Below are 20,192 nucleotides of genomic sequence, written 5' to 3'. Positions count from 1 at the left end.
AGCACTATGTCGGCGGACACATGTAGCTTCTGCCATTTGTGGAGGTGGTTTTATTATGCCAAAGGGGGCAACTCCCTCCCGTCTGCTCTGAGTGGGTGCCTGGGACGGGCTACACTGAAAATGCCACACTCGGGGCAAGAAATAGGGCAGACAATCCCCAAGCTGGTGGTTATTTCTATAATTAGATCCACCAAGCCAGTAACACAAACGGCTTCTGCAGTACCACTGTGGTTAACCAGAAGACAAATACAGTCCCCCTTAGGCATTCCAGCCCTCGGCTCCCAGCCAGATACTAATCCCAGAGGATCAGGCATATACCCCCCAGGTCAATATGAATCTCAGATCTTACCCAAATATCAAACTGTCAGCCAATCCTTAGTAAACTATCGAAAGATTTATTAATAAAAGAAAAGAATAGAGTTACAAATGGTTAAGGAACCATATACCTACAAGTGATTGCAAAGTCCTTATATTAAGTTTGTAGCACAGATGGAATAAACTGCTGGTTTGCAAAAGAATCTCTGGAATCACCCAAACAGATTGGGGGTCATCAATACTTCTTCAGAGCTTCCTTGTTAGAAATCCAGTCCAGAGAAATGAAGCAGGAAATGAAGAGAAAATGGAGATGACTCAGGGATCTTTTATATCCTCTGTCATGTGCTTGGAATTTTACTGTCCCAAACAAAGCCCAGAGCCCCTGGTTGTGGAAAGTTACTGACCCAAGCTGGAGTCCAGAGTCACATGAGCACATCACATGTCCTTACACAGTTTGCTGACTCAGGGGGGTGGCCATTGGCCCCTGGCTGTCTGAAGCATCCTCAGGAAGAACTATCTGGAGGGGATGAGTTTCTTCAATGGCCCATTGTGACAGCTGTGTGTCCTTGATGGGCCATCCACACATAGCTGTCTAGCCGTGATGTAAATTCTATCGGGGTGGGGTTGGGTCGGCCAGCAACACAACACATGTGTAAGATCCAAGTACACAGCCAATATTCATAACTTCAGATACAAAGTGATACATGCATATAAAGAGATAATCATACTTAGCAAATCATAACTTTTCCACTTATCAGAGGGGTAGCCGTGTTAGTCTGTATCTACAAAAAAACCAAGGCGTCCAGTGTCGCCTTAAGGACTAACAGATTTATTTGGGCATAAGCTTTCGTAGGTAAAAAACCCACTTCTTCAGATGCCTGGAGTGAAATTTACAGAACAGGCATAAATATACTGGCACATGAAGAGAAGGGAGTTACCTTACAAGTGGAGAATCAGTGATGACAAGGCCAATTCAGTCAGGGTGGACATGGTCCACTCCCAATAATTGATGAGGAGGTGTCAATGCCAAGAGAGGGGAAATTGCTTTTGTCGTGAGCCAGCCACTCCCAGTCCCTATTCAAGCCCAAATTAACTCTGTTAAATTTGCAAATGAATTGTAGCTCCGCAGTTTCTCTTTGAAGTCTGTTTCTGAAGCAGCTTTTCCACTGACACCTTACATGATACAAGCTGTATAAGATCCATGGCAATTGTGGGAGAATGGTAACACCAGTGATAGAAATGGTCTCCTTTCTTATACACAGCATCACATCGGCATAGAACACCTTCACCAGACGCACTGCAGTGCATTGGTACAGCTGCGCGGCTACAGCGCTATACTTGTAGACGTGGCCTTAGAAGGAGCAGAGGAAGTCCAGTCAGAACGGTACTAAGTTCTTCATGGGTTGTTTGCATATCTGTCAGCATGTCCAAGGAGCAGCCAGCATCACTCTTGTTTTTAGTGATTTTAGTCAGTGTCACTCTCAGATTGTTCCTGCTTTGATGTTTGAGCTTACAAAAAGTGTAGGTGAATTTTTACTGGGATTAAAAATAAATTGTAGAAACATTTCACTCCTCCTTGAACACTGCAGGGGAATGAAAGATCTCATTGTGTACTAACAACTTTCTGCTGTACCTTAAAAACAACAGAAAATCATGGAAATATTTTTCTTGGCCTTAGCATTGGGACTGAATTTGAGTGGACACCATTCCTTAAGTGCAGGTCTGTGTGGACAGCAGAGATTATTCCCAGGAGGCGTCCACTTCCTCTCGGTTATTGCCCTCCTGACTTGGTTTTATAACATGGTACTTTTCTCTGAGAATCTCAAAGCACTTCTGCAAAATGTAATTTTTGCAAGCAGACCCCTGTAAGGTACTGAAGGCTGTTATCCTCCTTGTACAGGGGGATGGAAACTGGAGACACAATGCAGTGAAATAACTTGTCCAAAAGTCACTCAGGAAGGTGCAGCACCAAGAAGAGAGCCCAGTAGTCCTGACTCATTGTTCTCTGCTCTACCCACAATGTAACCTTGTCACATGCTGTCGGTGCTACTAGTGACATGTAAACTAAGGGTCTGGCTACACTACCGTGGTTACAGAGGCTCAGCTACTGCGCTGTTGTGTAGCTGCGTCCTACATCGACAGAAGGGGGGTTTCCATCAGTGTCATTAACCCATCTCTCTGAGAGGTGGTATCTAGGTCAATGGTAGAATTATTCCATTGACCTTGCTGCATCTACAGTGGGGGCTTAGATCAACTTAACTGTGTCACATAAAGGGCACAAAATGTTTACAGATGTGAGTGATGACATTAGGTCCATCTAATTTTCAGATGTAGACAGGCCTAATGCAAAACTGGAACAAGCAGTAAGAAACAACCGTGTGTGAAGGTAAACTATACTACACCAACCTGCTATGAAGCAAATCGTCCTACTGTAAGTAACTGCTGGTATCTTTTTCATGTTATGTTACACGCGAGGAAAAGAAAACGGGAATGAGGTAGGGTGCATCTGAAATTGTTAAAAGGTGAAACAGACAAATTTAGCCCGTGGTTTCAGTTACACGGAGAAGTAAAATACAAAGTGCACAAGTCACTGCTCTGATATAATTGTTGTATTAAATGGGCAGATATAAGGTCGGATTCTCCGCTGGTATAGATCGGCTTAGTTCCGCAGAGGTGAATGGTGCTCATCAGTTTGCACTAGCAGAAGATCTGCCCCATAAAGTCTGAATTGGTGTATGTGACTTGTCCCCTCGTGAGCCGCTGATCTCCCACCCACGGTTACAAGCAACAAGAGCTTCCTCTTGGTTTTTGATAGCTGCGGAGAGATTCATTTCCCTTTTTGCTGCGCTCGTCACACTGGACATGTGAGAAGGGCCATGTGAGCATTTGTTAGAGGTACTTTCCAGTTTTCCACAACTGGGGCAGATGGAGTCATTCACACAAGGCACCCTTGTTAGGGTCAACTACTCTGAGGGGGTTTTTCCCCGGACTCCACCCCACAACTGGACAAATCTTTAATCCTGCTTCACCTCCTTATTTTGCCCCCTGTTTCAGCTAGCTGGCTGCAGACCCTCTCTGTGCTATCCCTGTATATCCCCCCATGAAGATTATCTCTGGTAGGAGCAGACACATTTGAATGGGGGGAATTATGCAGTGGATGAAGTTCATCTTTCCTGAAACACAGAGGGGCTGATTCTCCTTGGCCTTGTGACCCGCTCTGGCCCGTAGACCACATCACTGATTATTATTTATTATCTGTGTTGTGGTATCACCTAGGAGTTTCAGTCATGGACCAGGGCACATTTGTGCTAGGCACTGCACACGCACAGAACCAAAAGATGGTCCCTGCCCTAAAGAGCCTACAGTCTAGGCCAGCGGTGGGCAGACTTTTTGCCCCAAGGGCCACATCTGGGCATAGAAATTGTAGGGCGGGCCATGAATGCTCACAAAATTGGGGCTGGGGTGCGGGAGTGGGTGAGGGCTCTGGTTGGGGGGTGCGGGCTCCGGGGTAGGGCCACAAATGAGGAGTTCAGGGTGCAGGAGGGGACTCTGGGCAGGGGTGCAAGGGCGGGTGAGGGCTCCAGCTGGGGATGAGGAGTTTGGGGTGTAGGAGGGTGCTCCTGGCTGGGACCGAGGGGTTTGGAGGGCAGAAGGGGGATCAGGGCTGGGGCAGGGGTTTGGGGTGGGGGAGGTGAGGGCTCTGGCTGGGGGTGCCGGCTCTGGGGTGGGGCTGGGGATGAGAGGTTTGGGGTGCAAGAGGGTGCTCCGGTCTGGGATCAAAGGGTTTGGAGGGTGGGAGGGGGATCAGGGCTGGAGCAGGGGGTTGGGGCGCGATGGGAGGTTCAGAGGTACAGGCTCTGGGTGGTGCTTACCTCAAGCGGCTCCAGGAAGCAACGGCATATCCCTTCTCCGGCTCCTATGAGGAGGCACGGCCAGGCGTTTCTGCATGCTGCCCTGTCCGCAGGCACCCCCCTGCAGCTCCCATTGGCCGCAATTCTCGGCCAATGAGAGCTTTGGGGGTGGCATTTGGGGCGTGGGCAGTGTGTAGAGTGGAGTTCCCTGGCTGCCTCTATGGGTAGGAGCCGGAAGCGGGCCATTTTGCTGCTTCTGGGAGCCACATGGAGAGGCCCCAGACCCTGCTCTCCAGCTGGAGCGGGGCAAGCCCCAGACCCCACTCCCCAGTGGGAGCTTGTGGGCCGGATTAAAACAGCTGGCGGGCTGGATCCAGCCCACAGGCCAAAGATTGCCCACCCCTAATCTAGGCAGAAGATGAAACAACAGATCCAGACAGACGGACAAATGGAGGCGCAAAAGGAAACACTGAGACAATACTGGTCAGCATGATGGGCTGTGGTCTCACCACACCAGCAGCCTAACCACTGTCAAGATTTTTGTTGGCGCCATGGCGGAGGAGGGTTTTGAGACGGGATTTGAAGATGGATAGTGAGGTAGCTTTATGGATGTTTATGGGGAGCTCCTCCCAAGCGTGTGGGCTGCAGATTGCCTAACAAGCCGGGTGTGGTCCTGTTCTCCATTACCTCTCTTCGCCAGCGTGTCTGCCAAAGAACCAGAAGTGAAGAAAATGGAGAGCACCACTAGGAAATCATTACAGCAGGATAAAACCTGCAACAACCTACTACCAAAGCAGGATGGAGAATCTACAACCCCCCAAGCCACAACTGGTGTGTCTGTCATCCTACAAATTTTGTGTGTCTGTCCTCCTACAGATTTTCACTCACTCACTCACTAATTCTTACAGTGCCCCCAGGAAGTGACTCAACATCATGATCCTCAATTTACAGAGAGGGAAACTGAGGCACAGAGAGACGAAGTGATTTGCCCAAGGTCACTCAGCAAGTCAGTGGGAGAGCTGGAAACAGGGCTCTGGAGTTCCAGGTTCCCAGTGCCTTGGCTGATTCCTTACACCACATGCTCAGCGCACAGAGGTCCCTGCAGTTGGGGGTCACTGATCACAAGCGTGGTTACACTGGGGCTTTAACAACTATTCTGCCTCTACCTTGATTCACACCTTCGCCATGACATTCGTACTCTAGGTAGCTTCCCTCCTGGCCCCCACCTCCAAATCAACTGCCAGGCGTGCGCAGAGGAAGTTGCCTATTGCTAAATCTTGCTCTGCCCGACTCCCCCCTTTTTCCTGTCTGAGATCGGAGGCCCGGAGGCGTTGTTCTTTACTGGCCCTGCACGTCTGCTGCAAAAATACAAACCTCCCCTTCATTTATTTACTGCTGGGTTAAATCAAAATTGCAGATAAGGCAGCTCCTCGACTGGCTGAAGTTCTGCTTTTCTAGGTAGGTATAAACACAGCTTTACCCCTACATGCCCCAATTCTTCTAGCTCCTGCCATACAAGCACCTGACGGAGGTGATGGAATCCAAGGGTGCTAGGGAACCTGTGTCAACCGACAGAACCTGCCAATCAAGCTACAGTTTAGCAGAGCTGGTGGGCTGGGTAGGAGGCTGGCAAGAAAGAACCGAGGAATTCTTTGGTAAAACCCTTCTTGCCCAGAATGCTGTCATCTCAGAGTGCCACAGAGAGGTTTATACCTCTCTGTGTGTTTCTTTAAACGCAAATAAACAACCCATCAAGCTGGGAGTGTCAGGGTAATTTGTGGATTCTTTTCAGAGCTCAGACTCCAAAGTCCAGTCATTGCTGTTGTGTTTAATATCTAACTGGGTAGGTTACAAGGTAAGTAACTGACAGCTCTGAGGAAAGGGATGGTTCAAGGAGTGAATTTTGGATCCTTCCTTATTCAGGGTACGTCTACACTTGCCATTTAAAGCAGAAAAAGCCCCTTTTTTGTGCAAAAACCATTGAAGCGTCTACACTTGCCAATGAAACCACCTCCATGAGATGCGTACAGCTCTTAGTGGTGATACTGCTGCGGTGATGTGCAAGTGGAGACACGTTCTTCCTGTTTACAGAGCTTTTAGCACCCGCAGCATCATCCCACAGTGCCTAGGGTGACCATTCTGGCCAGCAGCTCTGCTGCTTTGACCCCAGGTAAACAGACATCCACCCCTCCCCCTGTAAAGCCCTGGGAACTTTGAAACTCCCCTTCCTGTTTTCTTGGCAAGTGCTCACTTACTGTCTGGCCAGGTGACAATGCCTGCTCCAGGGAGCAAAGGATCCTCCGCTTGGAGCAATGCTGAGCTACTGAAGCTGATCAAGAAAAGGAGTACTTGAGGCACCTTAGAGACTAACCAATTTATTTGAGCATAAGCTTTCGTGAGCTACAGCTGACTTCATTGGATGCATACTGTGGAAAATACAGGAGATGTTTTTATACACACAGACCATGAAAAAATGGGTGTTTATCACTACAAAAGGTTTTCTCTCCCCCCACCCCACTCTCTTGCTGGTAACATAATCAGGAGAGTGATCACTTTAGATAAGCTATTACAGGAGAGTGATCACTTTAGATAAGCTATTACCAGCAGGAGAGTGGGGTGGGGGGAGAGAAAACCTTTTGTAGTGAGAAACACCCATTTTTTCATGGTCTGTGTGTATCAAAACATCTTCCGTATTTTCCACAGTATGCATCCAATGAAGTGAGCTGTAGCTCACGAAAGCTTATGCTCAAATAAATTGGTTAGTCTCTAAGGTGCCACAAGTACTCCTTTTCTTTTTGCGAATACAGACTAACACGGCTGTTACTCTGAAGCTGATCAGTGTTTGGGGAGAGGAGGCTGTGCAGGGACCCAGGATGCCCCGCGATCACCCCACCCCACCTTTCCACAAGGCCTATAGTCAAAATGGAGAGAGCTGCACTGTGGGATGGCTGCCCTCCGTGCGCTGCTCTCCTGGGAATGGAAGTTCTGTAAATGTAAACACTCTCTGACGCCTGTGGAAGTAAGTGACTACACAAACCAGTGCTTTTCTTTCACCGGTTCACTGTCACCATTGAAACTGACAGGTCAAAAACTCTGGAAGTGTAGACATAGCCTTAGTGGTCAGAATCCCCTTCAGTCTGCCAGAGTCCCGGTGGGCTAGGTAAAATGAGCCATCAGTGAAAACACCCTTTATGTTTAAATGGGAAGTTGAGGGTCATGAACGTCGCCATCATTTTCAGTTTTATTTTCAGGATGAGAGAACTGGAGGGTTTCAAGTAACTGTGGGTGGGGATTATGGGTCACTAAATGTGAAACAATTCCAGGCAGAGCACTGATATAGGTTGTTTCTTGGTACTGTAGCTGCCTGAGCTTTCCACCCATCACTGCCTCCCTTCTGCACAGTGAACCTGCGAGGTGTGAGCCGGGGGAATAAGAGCCACACTGCTACAAATAAAAGCTGCCAGCTAAGGTATGCTTGTACAGACAGAGCAGACCTAGGCTTGTGTAGCCCTGTCCCTGGACAGATTTCAGCTTGCATTGCTCTGCCAGGGCTAGGCAGTCAGAGATGTGATCACATTGCCTGCTGATGTTATCCTGTTGCTGAGGAGTTTCACAGCTAGAATCCCCTTTGCTTGTGGCCAGCATTGATCACTAATTTAGGTCATTTACAGACAAGAAATCCACAACTGTTTTCTACCATGGGGGGCTATTATCAGTGGCCCCTGGGAAGGCAAGAGGACTGTCTGGTTAAAGTGCAGCCCAAGCTAAGGCTAGCTGGTATGTGCAGACTCTGAGCAGCAGTGTCTGGATAAGGGGGTGGGTTCCTGTTTGTGCTCCATAGCAACCAAGCTGCAAATGATGCCAGCTTTCATGCCATTGTTCATCTCCATGGCACTCCATCTGATCGCTAACTTGATCTCTGCCTTCGAGCAGAGCAGTGTCAGGGCTGCTTTAAGTTACTCTAACTTCCAGGTGCAGGGTTTTAATGGCGCTGTAGACATGCTCTCAGAGTTGATCAGATAGGGCAGGGCTGACAGGCCACAGAGGAAGGAGTCAGTTACATTGCTACATTCTGGGAACTGCAGATGAGCTGATAAGATTCAACAGCTTGCCCAGCTTAGTGCTTAATCAGCAGCTAAGTTAGCCAGCAAACAGCCAGGAACATGAAGAACTGGAGCGTGTGCCGGCCACTGGAGAACGGAGCCTGAATGACAGCACACTCCAGCTCTTTCTATGTTCCTGGAAAGGGACCAGCCTGCCTTGTGTGATGGCCTGAAAAGTGCACTCAAAAGGGATAGATTCATTGTGACAAAAACCCAACTTTCACTAGAGGTTTTAACAGCTGTGAATAAATCAGCTTTGAATTTGCAATCCCCAGAGGACAGCAGCCACTTCTGAGCCAAAACCCAGACAGCGGAGAGCACGAGGGTGTAGGGACTTACAAATATCCTCCTGACACCTCCTGACCACAGGCACGCAGTCAGCCTGAAACACACAGCCAGTGAACCTTGGCTGGGTGGAAATTTGTCACTGGGATTATTCTGCAATATGTCTAATTGGTGAGGTGCTACCCTATTGGAATCCGAGGGAATGGTGGGTGGCTAAATGGGAATGTATACATCTAGGAACAAAGGATGTAGGCAGTACTTACACAATGGGGGCCTCTCCCCTGGAAAGCAGTGACTCGGAGAGAGATTTGGGGGTCATGGTGGATAATCGGCTGAATATGAGCTCTTAGTACAACACTGCGGTCAGAAGAGATCATGCGATCCTTGGGTGCATAAACAGGGGAACCTGGAATAGGAGTAGAGAGGTTATTTTACCTCTGTATCTGGCACTGGTGTGACTGCTGCTGGAATAGTGTGTCCAGTTGTGATGCCCACAATTCAAGGATGTTGATAAACTGGAGAAGGTTTCGAGAAGGGCCACGAGAATAATGAAAGGATTAGAAAACAAGCCTAATAGCGATTGAGCTCCTTTAGTCTATCTATTCAGCTTAACAGAAAGGAGGTTAAGTGGTAACTTGACTACAGTCTATACTTACCTGCATGCGGAACAAATATTTAATAATGAGCTTGTGAACCTAGCAGAGAAAGGTATTACACAGGGATCGACAATCTTTGGCCAGCAGCCCGCCAGGGTAAGCCCCCTGGTGGGCCGGGCCGGTTTCTCTACCTGCAGCGTCCGCAAGTTTGGCTGATCGCAGCTCCCACTGGCCGCGATTCGATGCTCCAGGCCAATGGGGGCTGTGGGAAGCAGCGTGGGCTGAGGGATGTGCTGGCCGCCACTTCCTGCAGAGGACTTACCTTGGCGGGCCGCAGGCCAAAGGTCGCTGATCCCTAGCATAACATGAGCCACTGGCTGGAAGCTGGGGCTCAGGGCTGTCCTTAGGATTTATGGGGCCCTATGCAGTATTATTAAACTGGTGCCCCTATGCTCCACTGAAGACGGCCCCAGCCGGTGCCGCCGACCCCAGTGTGTCAATGGGGCACAGCCACCACCCCCCCCGTGGACCCCCAGAACCTTCCCCCATTGCTGACACACCCCGAGCTTCGTACGCAGTAGATGCCGCGGCAGTGGCTCAAGGCCGGCTTCGCGCTGTCACAAGGAGGCTGCATCCTGCCAGAGCCCACGGCCCTCCTGCAGCCCCCAGCCACTCCGGGCTCACCACGAGCATTTTGACAGGAAGTACCAAGCAGTAACAACAACAACAACAATACGTGTGTGTGTGTGTGCGCGACAGAGTGTGTGTGTGAATGTGTATGTGTGTGTGAGAGACAGAGAGAGCGCCTGTGTGTGTGTGTGGCTGTGTGTGTGTTGGGGAGTGTGAGACTCCGTGTGCGTGTGTGACAATCTGTATGAGGGACTGTGACTCGTGAGAGGCAGCGTGTATAGGGGTGTGAGAGACAGCGTGTGTGTGTGTGTTAGGGAAGTGAAAGAGACAGTGAGCGCACTGTCACTTTAAGTCCCCCGCTCCATTCTCCCCCCCCCCCACCCCCGCTGATTCACGTGGAAGTTTCGGTCCTCCTGTCCTGGCCCCGCCAGAGACCGAGCAGCGCCTGCAGGCAGGGTCCAGGGAGGGGCCAGAGAAGAGAGGATTCCAGCCACAGTCAGCGAGGGGAATGGTGCCCCAAATTTTCGGGTGCCCTACACAGCCGCATATGCGGCGTATGCCTAAAGGAGCTGAAGCTAGACAAAGTCAGACTGGAAAAAAACGGTGTAAATTGTTAACAATGAGAGTAATTAGCCACTGGAACAATTTATCAAGGGTCATGGTGGATTCTCCATCGCTGGCAATTTTTAACTCAAAATTGGATGTTGTTCTAAAAGATTGGGGCAAGGAATTATTTTGGGAAGTTCTCTGGCTTGTTATACAAGAGGTCAGACTAGATGCTCAGAATGGTCCCTTCTGGCCTTGGCATCCATGAATCTAGGTTCCTCTATCCCCAGCTGTGCCACAGATAGTGTGCATGACCTTGCCCAAGTCACCTAATCTCTCTGTGCCTTCTCTAAAGCGGGGATGATCATTCTCTCTCTCTCACTCTAGCAATTGGATCATGTTCTCTTACATTTTGTCATGTCTTTTCTATTTAGGCCTTGTCTGTGCTGCCACTTTACAGCGCTGCAACTTTCTCGCTCCAGGGTGTCAAAAAACACCCCCCTGAGCGCTGCACGTTTCAGCGCGGTAAAGTGGCAGTGCAGACAGTGCACCAGCGCTGGGAGCTATTCATCTCGTGGGGGTGGGTTTTTTACAGAGCTGGGTGAGTGAGGCTTAGTGAGGACATGCCCTTAGACTAGCTCTTTGGCAGGGACAGCCTCTTAGTATGTGTTTGTACAGTGCCTAGCACAGTGGGCTCCTGATCTCAGTGGGGCTTTAGGGGCTACTGCAATATAAATAATACAAGGGAAGTAGCCTCAAAAGGTCTGAATAAAGACCTATACTTCCAGAGGTCGGACTCACTGCTGCCCTAACCCCAGGAGAGAATTGGTGTTTGGAGATGGTTTTCTAAACATTCATTTGAGTGATTTAAGTTTGTCTCCTAAGCCTGATTTCCCCCTTCGACACAATATCATGCTCTGAAACTGCATACAGGCTGCAAAAGGTGCTCACGTGTGCACCGTGGGTTTGAATTGCTTCAAAAAGTCCGTGCCGACCCCTCACATGCACAGGAAACTTGCATACTTCACAGAGAGTGCAAAGCACGCTGCAAGCACTACAACAAAGACCAACACTGTACTTGCGGCTTCCTTGGTTGGTGGCTTTGAGACTGTGTTCTTCAGGAGCACGGCAAGAAGGCGCTTCAGTGCAACGGACAGATGTGCAGTCAAACCAGAGACAAAGCTGCTCTTCAAAGTTGCAATCCAGATTTGTGCCTGAGCCCCCGCCTCAAAACCAGATAGTGAAAGGTGAGCGTCTTATCTAGCGTTCAGCTTGAGGCATGCTAGCTGAAACCCTGTGCACGCACCCATCACCCATACAGACTCAGATAACTGGGTAGGCACCCCTGTGTCAGACACAGCCCAAACCAATGTAACAAGCAAGGACTGGGTAACCATGCCCCTGTCAAATGCCTACAGCAGGTCCCGTGTTGATTCTTGCTCAGGAGCAGATTGTACCTTTGCAATCTGCAGAGTGAAGGGCAGCATGTAGCTACCCCACCCCAGGAGCAGAGCAGAGAACAAACTGTGTCTCAAAGACCCACTTCCTCCCTTGTGCTGGGAGGAATGAGAAAATCACCTCACCTCTTTTCTTGGACCTATTTCCCATCCAGACAACTATCCTAGCTAGCAAATGGGGAGGGTGCAGCCTGGACTCCTTCTTCCTCCCCCCTCCACCAGCTTGCAGCTCTTTATCAGGTGGGTAGCCCCTGCTCTCCCCACCTCAGCCAGATCATGATTTCGGGGAGAGGGGAGAGGAGTAGAATTTATTGCCTTGAGTGGCTGTCAAAGGATGTTGCAGTCTAGTCCACTACGAGAGCGTATCCTATTTGCTCATTTATTAACCTGCAGCCAGGATCTGAATAGCTGGTCGGGGACCTTCTCACTTGGACACCAAAGCTGGCCACACAGATTGGAGGGTAGCTCCCTCTGGGAGTGATGGTGCTGGAGCGAGGACTGACTCCTGCTCTCTTTCCCATCTTGGTTCGGCAGCTCCCAGGCCTAAGAACTTTTGTTCGAATTTGTTAGTATTAATGAAGCCACCCACGTGCTCCTGTCATTCTGATTATGCTAATAATGGCTCTGACACTGCCACCCTCTACGGCCTTGGGCAACTCCCTTAGCCAGTCCTCCTCTGTCTCCCATCAGAGGATGGTGATTATCACAGGAGAGACATTTACGTTGGTTGTAGCAAACGCTGGGGACATGATCATCTGGAAATGGGCTGCCTGTGTAGATTTCAGCATCTCTGCTCTGCCCACTATAACCCCTGATTCCTAAGGCCAGTTGTGCCCAGGGAATAGCGCCCAGAGCACAAGAAAAGGCAACATCTCCACCATTTTGCTCTCTCCCCTCCCCCCCCCCAACCTAAACTTCTTCTGGGGTTTATTATGCTGTGTGTTAACGTAGCGCATAGGAGCCTTGTCATGGCTCAGCCCCCTCCCCCGTGCCAGGTGCTGTACAGGCACAGAACACACAGACGGTCCCTGCCCCACAGAGCTGCCACTGGACTCGTCAGCTGAGCCCCAACCCATGGAGATGGAGAGAAAGACAGTGCAGGCCAAGGAAGCCATGAGACAATTAGAGACGGCTCTAGCTGGGCTGCTGAGTGCAACTGTACCCCAAGAGGTCACACACCCAGCCCTGGCCCCCCAGAGGGGGCAAAATCACCCTCCCAAGCACCCCTATCTGGGTCTGCTTTTAAAGGTGCTCCAACAATGGGTTGGCTACTCTGCCTAGTAACAAGTCTCCCCTAGCCAATTGAAAAAACACATTTTGTTCAACCTCCTCTACCGATTACAGAGGACGGAGGAAGAGTGAAAACAATGAGGAGTCCTTGTGGCACCTTAGAGACTAACAAATTTATTTGGGCATAAGCTTTCGTGGGCTAAAACCCACTTCCTCAGATGCATCAGAGTGGTTTGTCGACCTGGCATCATGGTCACCCAATCACAAAAATACACCAATGGGAAAAATCAGGCTGGGCCTGCCTACATTGCTAACCTGCCTAGCAACTCCTCTCTAAGTGTCTCTAAGGCCCAGTAAAAACAGGGTAGATTTAGCCCATCAGGAAGGGAAGTCAGGTGATTGATAGACCAATATTAACCCCTTGTGAAGGACAGTGGTACTGCACGTTTCATTCATGCCTTTTCCCTGACTCTGGGATCAGATGCAGACCCAGACATTCTGAGTGTGGCAATAGATGAGTCAGGGGGCCTCAGGCCCTGGGAAGGGGTTTAGCCCTCCCCCCTCCACACACACACACACACGTGGTGCATGGCGAGAATCAATACCTGGATAGGTTTCAGAGTAACAGCCGTGTTAGTCTGTATTTGCAAAAAGAAAAGGAGGACTTGTGGCACCTTAGAGACTAACCAATTTATTTGAGCATGAGCTTTCGTGAGCTACAGCTCACTTCATCGGATGCATACTGTGGAAATTGCAGAAGACATTATATACACATTATATACACGAAAGCTCATGCTCAAATAAATTGGTTAGTCTCTAAGGTGCCACAAGTCCTCCTTTTCTTTTTGCGAACACCTGGATAGTACATGAGAGATGATGGGCAGCGTGGCACTAGGCTGAGCAGGGAGAAGTTGTGTTTGATGCAATGGAGCTGGGGAGCCAGTGACGTGGTAAAAGCGACAAGCCAGGGAAATTATCTTTGCAGCAGCACAGATATAAGCAGAGGAAGATTGCGTCACAGCATGCATTGCACGTACCCCTCCGACCCTGTGCAATTCACCTTAGCTAAAGCACAGCTCCCTAGCATTCCTATTGAACAGGCCCTCACCTGCACGTGGCTCTAGCTGCCACACAGAAGGCTGCACAGATCCTCTGATGAGCATCGTCATCTTTCCAAGAAGTCACTCCTCAGGAAAGAAATTTGGATGGGCTTCCTGGAACATCACAATGACTGTTCAAACATTTCCTGCAGGGTCCGCCCCGCTCTGCCACTAGGGGCATTTCTTCTACAGGGCTTTGCTTCCAGGAGTGGCTCCTGGCTCAGTTCATGAATAAGAAATAACAGCACAAGTACCAAATATCCCCCACCCTGCAGCCTCTCCACACTCCATGGCCAGAGTGCCAGGCTGTCTCACTAACCAGTCCATCCTGGGTCTCTAATAGCAGCTTCTGGCTGCTTTGATAAGCCGTGTTAGTCTGTATTCGCAAAAAGAAAAGGAGGACTTGTGGCACCTTAGAGACTAACCAATTTATTTGAGCATCAGCTTTCGTGCGCTAGAGCTCACTTCATTGGATGCATTCGATGAAGTGAGCTGTAGCTCACGAAAGCTTATGCTCAGATAAATTTGTTAGTCTCTAAGGTGCCACAAGTCCTCCTCTTCTTCTTATAAATCAAGAACTTCTGCATACACTCTTCTCTCTCACACATACACCCACAGGCTGTGGAGGAAAAACGTCTCTTCAAACATAGATAGGAATTCACTAGCACGCTGTCCTTTCAAAGCAGTGTATCATACAACCTGCCCAGGGTTACACAGCCCGTCAGGAGTAGAGATTGTTTATAACACCACAGCCCCGAATCCCAGTCTTACTGCTCTAACCACTCTGCCCCAAGCTGAGAGAAGAGACCAGGAGTTCAGACTCACAATCCCCCGCTTGCCAGAGGCCATGGTTTGGTGGGCAAGCAGAGGAGCTGATTTTTCCAGTCTTCTGCTTTAAGCTTTAAGTCTTTTCCAGGCTGTGTTCCACAAGGCAAACAACTGAATTTTTCCAGGTTTTGGCTGCAATATTTCAAATGTTGATTTTTTGCTGAAAATTTGACATTTTTCCTAAGGGGGGGGGACCATTTTCTGACCAGCTCCAATAAAAATGTTATTCTTAGTCTTCATATGGCATCTCTTGCCCAAGGCTCTCAAAGCACACACACTCACAACAGCCCTTTGAGACAGTGAAGTGCTGTTACCCCCTTTTCGCTGCAAGGTACATGCTGGGCCACAATGAGGTGAAGTGACTTGGCCAAAGCCATGCAGCAAGTCAGTGACAGAGCCAAGAGCAGAACCAAGGAGTCCTGATTCGCAGCTCTTGCCTCTAACGGCAAATCAATATTGCCACATGAGTTTCACTGTTGTGAGGAAGGAGCAGTCAGAAACTGTTGTACATTCAGTTAAAACATATGACAGGAAAATATTATTTTAAAAATAGCATTAGTGAAGGGACTCATTTATTCTAATTGTGTTAATTGTGTCTCTGACACTGCCACTCTCCGTGGACTTGTCCAAATCACTTAACTTTTCTGCCTCCGTTTCCCCATCTGCAGATAATTATCAGGGGGACTAAGGGTCTGGATCAATCACAGCAGAAGCTGGTGGCCTTTGAAAGTGGGCAGGAGAAACTGAGGATCGAATTGACATTTGATACTCACAGCCAATTTACAGCAGCAGGTATGAAGTCTCTGATTCAAAATAAGGCAGGAAATATCCAGCTCTAAGAGGCTGCCACTGATTATCTTTGCAGACGAAAAACACTCCAAATGGGCTATGTGTGGTTAATAAACGGGGATTAACATAATTGAGGATCCGGGAGAAAGGAGATAAAACAAAACCAGAAGTGAGTAGAAAAGCTGGGGCCCTGGAGCCCTGACAGCTTGCTGTTCCGCTTACCTGCTCTCTGGCCCACTGCCCGTCCTGCTCTCCACCCTTCCAGCCCTGGTTCCCAGGAAGCTGGCAGGGCTGAGTGAAGTATAAGTGAAAGTTTTCTGCATGGGAGGTTTGTGAAACTAATTTCTGCCCTTTTAAATAACAAATAGACTATTTGGAATAACAGGGATTTGCAAGGGTTAAATAATGGGAAAGAAACACAGCAGCAGGCAGAAGTCTGCTGGGATCTTCTAAAACACAGATCCTTCTCTCCTTTAATTATTTACTGTCATCGGTCGTTCCCGCCCCCAGCTGAGGGTCTCAGCGAGCTTTACAGATACTAATGATCTAAGGCCTTCTCTCCACTGGCAAGTTACTGCACAGTAAAGCAGCTTTCTGCGCTGTACCTCCCGAGGTGCACACACTGCCAAGCCCTTAGTGCGCAGAAACTCCTCAGTTGCAGCATTGCAAAAAAACCACCTCGACGAGAGTCCTGAGCCTTGGGCCTGGTCTACACGGGCACTTTACAGCACTGCAACTTTCTCGCTCAGGGGTGTGAAAAAGCACCCCCCCCCCCGAGCGCTGCAGGTTTCAGCGCGGTAAAGTGGCAGTGTAGACAGTGCACCAGTATTGGGAGCTACGCCCCTCGTGGGGGTGGCTTCTTAAAGCGCTGGGACAGATCTCTCCCAGCGCTGGTGCCGCAACTACACAGCCACATTTCAGCGCTGCTGTGGTTGCTAATGAAGACATACCCTTCAAGCGCAGAGGCTCCAGCACTGTATTGACAGTGTAAACACATGATAGTGCAGAAAGCAATCAATTGGCCTCCGGAAGTGTCCCATAATCCCTCAAGTGGCCCCTCTGCTCATTGTTTTGAACTCGACTGCCCTGGAGACATGTGCCCCTCCCCTTTCAAAGTTTCATTTCTGACAGCCCTTGTGTGCTGTGCTGATCTGCTCTGGGACACAAAGCAAACGGTTAATGTGGAATGCTCGTGCTGACACACTGTCCCCAAAACACACGTTCTCCTCTCCCCCTCCACATACACACACTCTCTCTCTCTCTCTCCCTGTCACACATTCTGCCTCCTACCCCACAGTGTGGACATGCAACAGCGGTTTAATTCCAGCACTTTAATAAACGTGGTATAACTTGTTGGGCATAAACTTGCCAGTGCAGACAAGCCCTAAGACACACACACATATGTCCCAGGAAGGTAAGGTTACAGCTAAGGCTAGGTCTATCCTGCCCACGTTACAGTGTAGCCGCAGCAGCGCTGTGACGTGGGCAGTGTAGTCACACTTTGTCACTGGGTGAGAGCTTTCCCAGTGATAAAAAATAACCACCCTGAACGAGGCAGTATCTATATTGGTGTTTTGAGCGCTAAACTTTGGTCGTTCGTGGGGGTGTTTTTTCACACCCCAGAATGACAAATTTTAGCGCTGAAAGTGGCAGTGTAGACACTGCCTAAAGCTTCTCTTCAAATACAAAGCCACAGCTCCGAATTTTTTCCTTTCAAAACAGGATGTTGTTGCACAAGCTGCTGGGGTTCGGTGTGATAAAAGGTCCAACATGAAGTTGTATCCCTTTCAAAACGCAAGCTAGCAGTATGTCCAGATGCTACACCTGCCTATACATCTCCCTGTTCTTTACACTGCATTCCTCTCTCCTGGCACTGAGTGACAGACCTGCACAAGTAACTGGGGAAAAGCGTGAAGCTGACTATACACGAATATGGCCAGTATTTCTCAACAGCACTCAGCATCGCTTATAAGTGCCTAAATCATAGGGACAGATTTTCAAAAGTGCTGAGCACCCAACCTCTCCCATCTGCCCCCAAGTGCTGTTGAATGCACCAAGTACTGGGAAACCAGGGTCCTTCGAACCATGATCATTTCTGGGAGCCAGAAGTCTTGCCTCGGACTAAGGGTACGTAAAGCTGTGCAGACAGAAGTGAGAAGTGTTATTAAGCTGACGGCATTCCCTTTAAGGAGACACTAAGCATGGAAACTGAAAAACATTCTAGTGCCAGACCCTTTGGGGCACCTTGTAGGCAGCATTTGCAGATGTCGGTGTGAGGCATGCACCTGCAGAGCCCCACATTTCAGTGCACCGAGCGAGTGCATGCGTTGGCATGCGCTGCACAGCGAGATGGCTTGTGCCCACAACCGCCTGCCTGCTCAGACACTGCCATGACAGGTGCCACATAAAAACCTAGAGGAGAGCAAACCTAGAGTTCTCAAAGTTTAATGGGTGCATATGCATTTTTTACAGGATCCCCATTGTACTGATGCAGGACGATTTCCCCTGTATATTTTACTGAATACCGAACTATCCTGTGTGCGGCATTGCAGCTTGTTGCTGTGGAAATGACTGTAATGCCACGAGTGGCGCACGGGGAGCTTACCTAAAATCTCCAGCTTCCACCTCCCCCCCCCCTTCCCCGTGACATTTGCTCATTAAAATGAAACCGTGTCCGGCAGGTAACCACAGTGACTAATCACCAGTGTGCTGTGTACTATCCACGCTCTGCAAGACAGCTGTTGACCTCCTACATGTCTCCGAGGCCTCTCAAGAGACTAAACCAACTACAGCTGGTAAACAAACTCAAATCCCACCAGGCCAGCTCTAGACCCCAGTCTAGACCAGAGTGTAGGGCACCTCCTCCTGTACAGCTGGCAGCCTGGAGGAGGAGAACAATTTGAGAGACACCTGGTGGTGGAAAAGGAGAACTGCTCTCCTGAAATCTAGTTTAAAATCCTTGCAGGTGTTTTAGAGCCATAAGGTTAAAATACTCAGTCTGCAAAAGTAACAGCACAGACATTGTCAAATGTTTTCCTTTAAGGGCATGTATAGGTTATAAATAATACCACAATGCCGCATGATGGTGTAGTTTGTACACATGGGCGTAGTTTGGAGGGGTATAAGCGGGCATTGCTCCCCCAAAGCGCAAGCCTCAGGCAGGCATGGAATTTTCTCCCATGCGCAACCCAGTTGGCCTTGCTTAGGGTGACCAGATAACAAGTGTTAAAAACTGGGACAGAGGGTGGGAGGTAATAAGGGCCTATATAAGAAAAAGCCCCTAGTATGGGGACTGTCCCTATAAAATAGGGACATCTGGTCACCCTAGCCTGGCTGGAGCTTCCCCCTGCCACGAAACATAGAAGTCAAACTACACCTATGTTGGTACAGCAACATCTCTGCAGCCGAGGCCCAGTCCCTGCTTGGAAGACACGTTATTACTCGTGTTACGGTAGAAGCCTCAGCTGGGATGAAGGCCCCATTGTGCTAGTGCCGCACACACTGTAATAGACGTGCAGCATTTATCTGATTGATTTATGAGGGCCCCATGGCCAAGGAATCAGATTCACCAGCATCAGTCCAAAACAGTGTGTTACAAATCAACAACAGAATCGAATGGAACCCTCCAGTCCCTATCATTACAAAAAACAATCACAATCCTGCGGGAGCAAACGGTACGGCAGAGTTCCATGCTTTGTTAGCGAAGACTACAGTCCTGCTCAGGACATCCCTCTTCCCAGCAACTGCACACCCACTTACACTGCCTGGGTCACTCATGATTTGTTAACTGGGATGGCTGTAAAGGAATTAAAGCAGCTCACATGGAGGCTGCTGCAGATCTGGAAACTGAGCCCAGCCAGAACCTCAGGCAGTGATGTGAAGGCTCATGTTATAGTCATGATGTTCATAGAATATCAGAGTTGAAAGGGACCTCAGGAGGTCATCTAGTCGCATCCCCTGCTCAAAGCAGGACTAATCCCCAATTTTTGCTGGAAATCCCTAAACGGCCCCTTCAAGGATTGAACTCACAACCCTGGGTTTAGCAGGCCAACGCTCAAACCACTGAGCTATCCCTCCCCTAAATAAGCACTGCCCCTCTTCTGGGCCTTTCTAGTATTTTTTAAAATGTAGGTGGTTTAGGTTTTTCATTTTAGCCAGTACATGGGATCTTTGTTGTGACACAGGCTTGGGGCCCTTTTCAAAGGCCTCTGGCTTCTGGCACTTCACTGAACTGGAACCATTCATTTAAAGCAAGGGCCTCAGCAGCACTGGGTAATCCAAGGTGACCTGGCACAGGTTCTGGCCAGGAGAGGGCTTGGTACTGCATGGCATTGATGTTACCCTGGCTGGGAGGTGTCACTCTGGATTTACTGCAGAACATCAGGTAGGTAGCATAGTGGGCAATGGAGAAAATGAACAGGTGTGTCCCTGGAACCATGCTTTCCTGCCCAATGTATATCCT

The 20,192-nt window shown here is 49.2% G+C and overlaps 1 long non-coding RNA gene across 4 annotated transcripts; it reads right to left on the bottom strand.

Moving 5' to 3' along the window:
• Positions 1-374: 374 nt before the first annotated feature.
• On the bottom strand, positions 375-18,986 carry LOC119563961. 4 transcript variants are annotated; one of them, XR_006286424.1, is made up of 4 exons: positions 16,681-18,986; positions 14,122-14,227; positions 8,818-8,960; positions 375-4,871 (listed from the first exon to the last, which is right to left on the bottom strand). It is a non-coding gene; the product is annotated as an uncharacterized LOC119563961 (long non-coding RNA). The 4 variants fall into 4 exon arrangements; XR_006286423.1 differs by lacking the exon at positions 16,681-18,986 and adding an exon at positions 15,953-16,399; XR_006286425.1 differs by lacking the exons at positions 14,122-14,227; positions 16,681-18,986 and adding an exon at positions 15,953-16,399.
• Between the last annotated feature and the right edge of the window lie 1,206 nt (positions 18,987-20,192).

This window comes from Chelonia mydas, chromosome 18 (assembly GCF_015237465.2).
Source record: "Chelonia mydas isolate rCheMyd1 chromosome 18, rCheMyd1.pri.v2, whole genome shotgun sequence".
In the NCBI taxonomy this organism is placed as follows: domain Eukaryota; kingdom Metazoa; phylum Chordata; order Testudines; family Cheloniidae; genus Chelonia; species Chelonia mydas.
The sequence above is the reverse complement of the archived record's forward strand: the minus strand, read 5'-3'. Positions and strand labels throughout refer to the sequence as shown.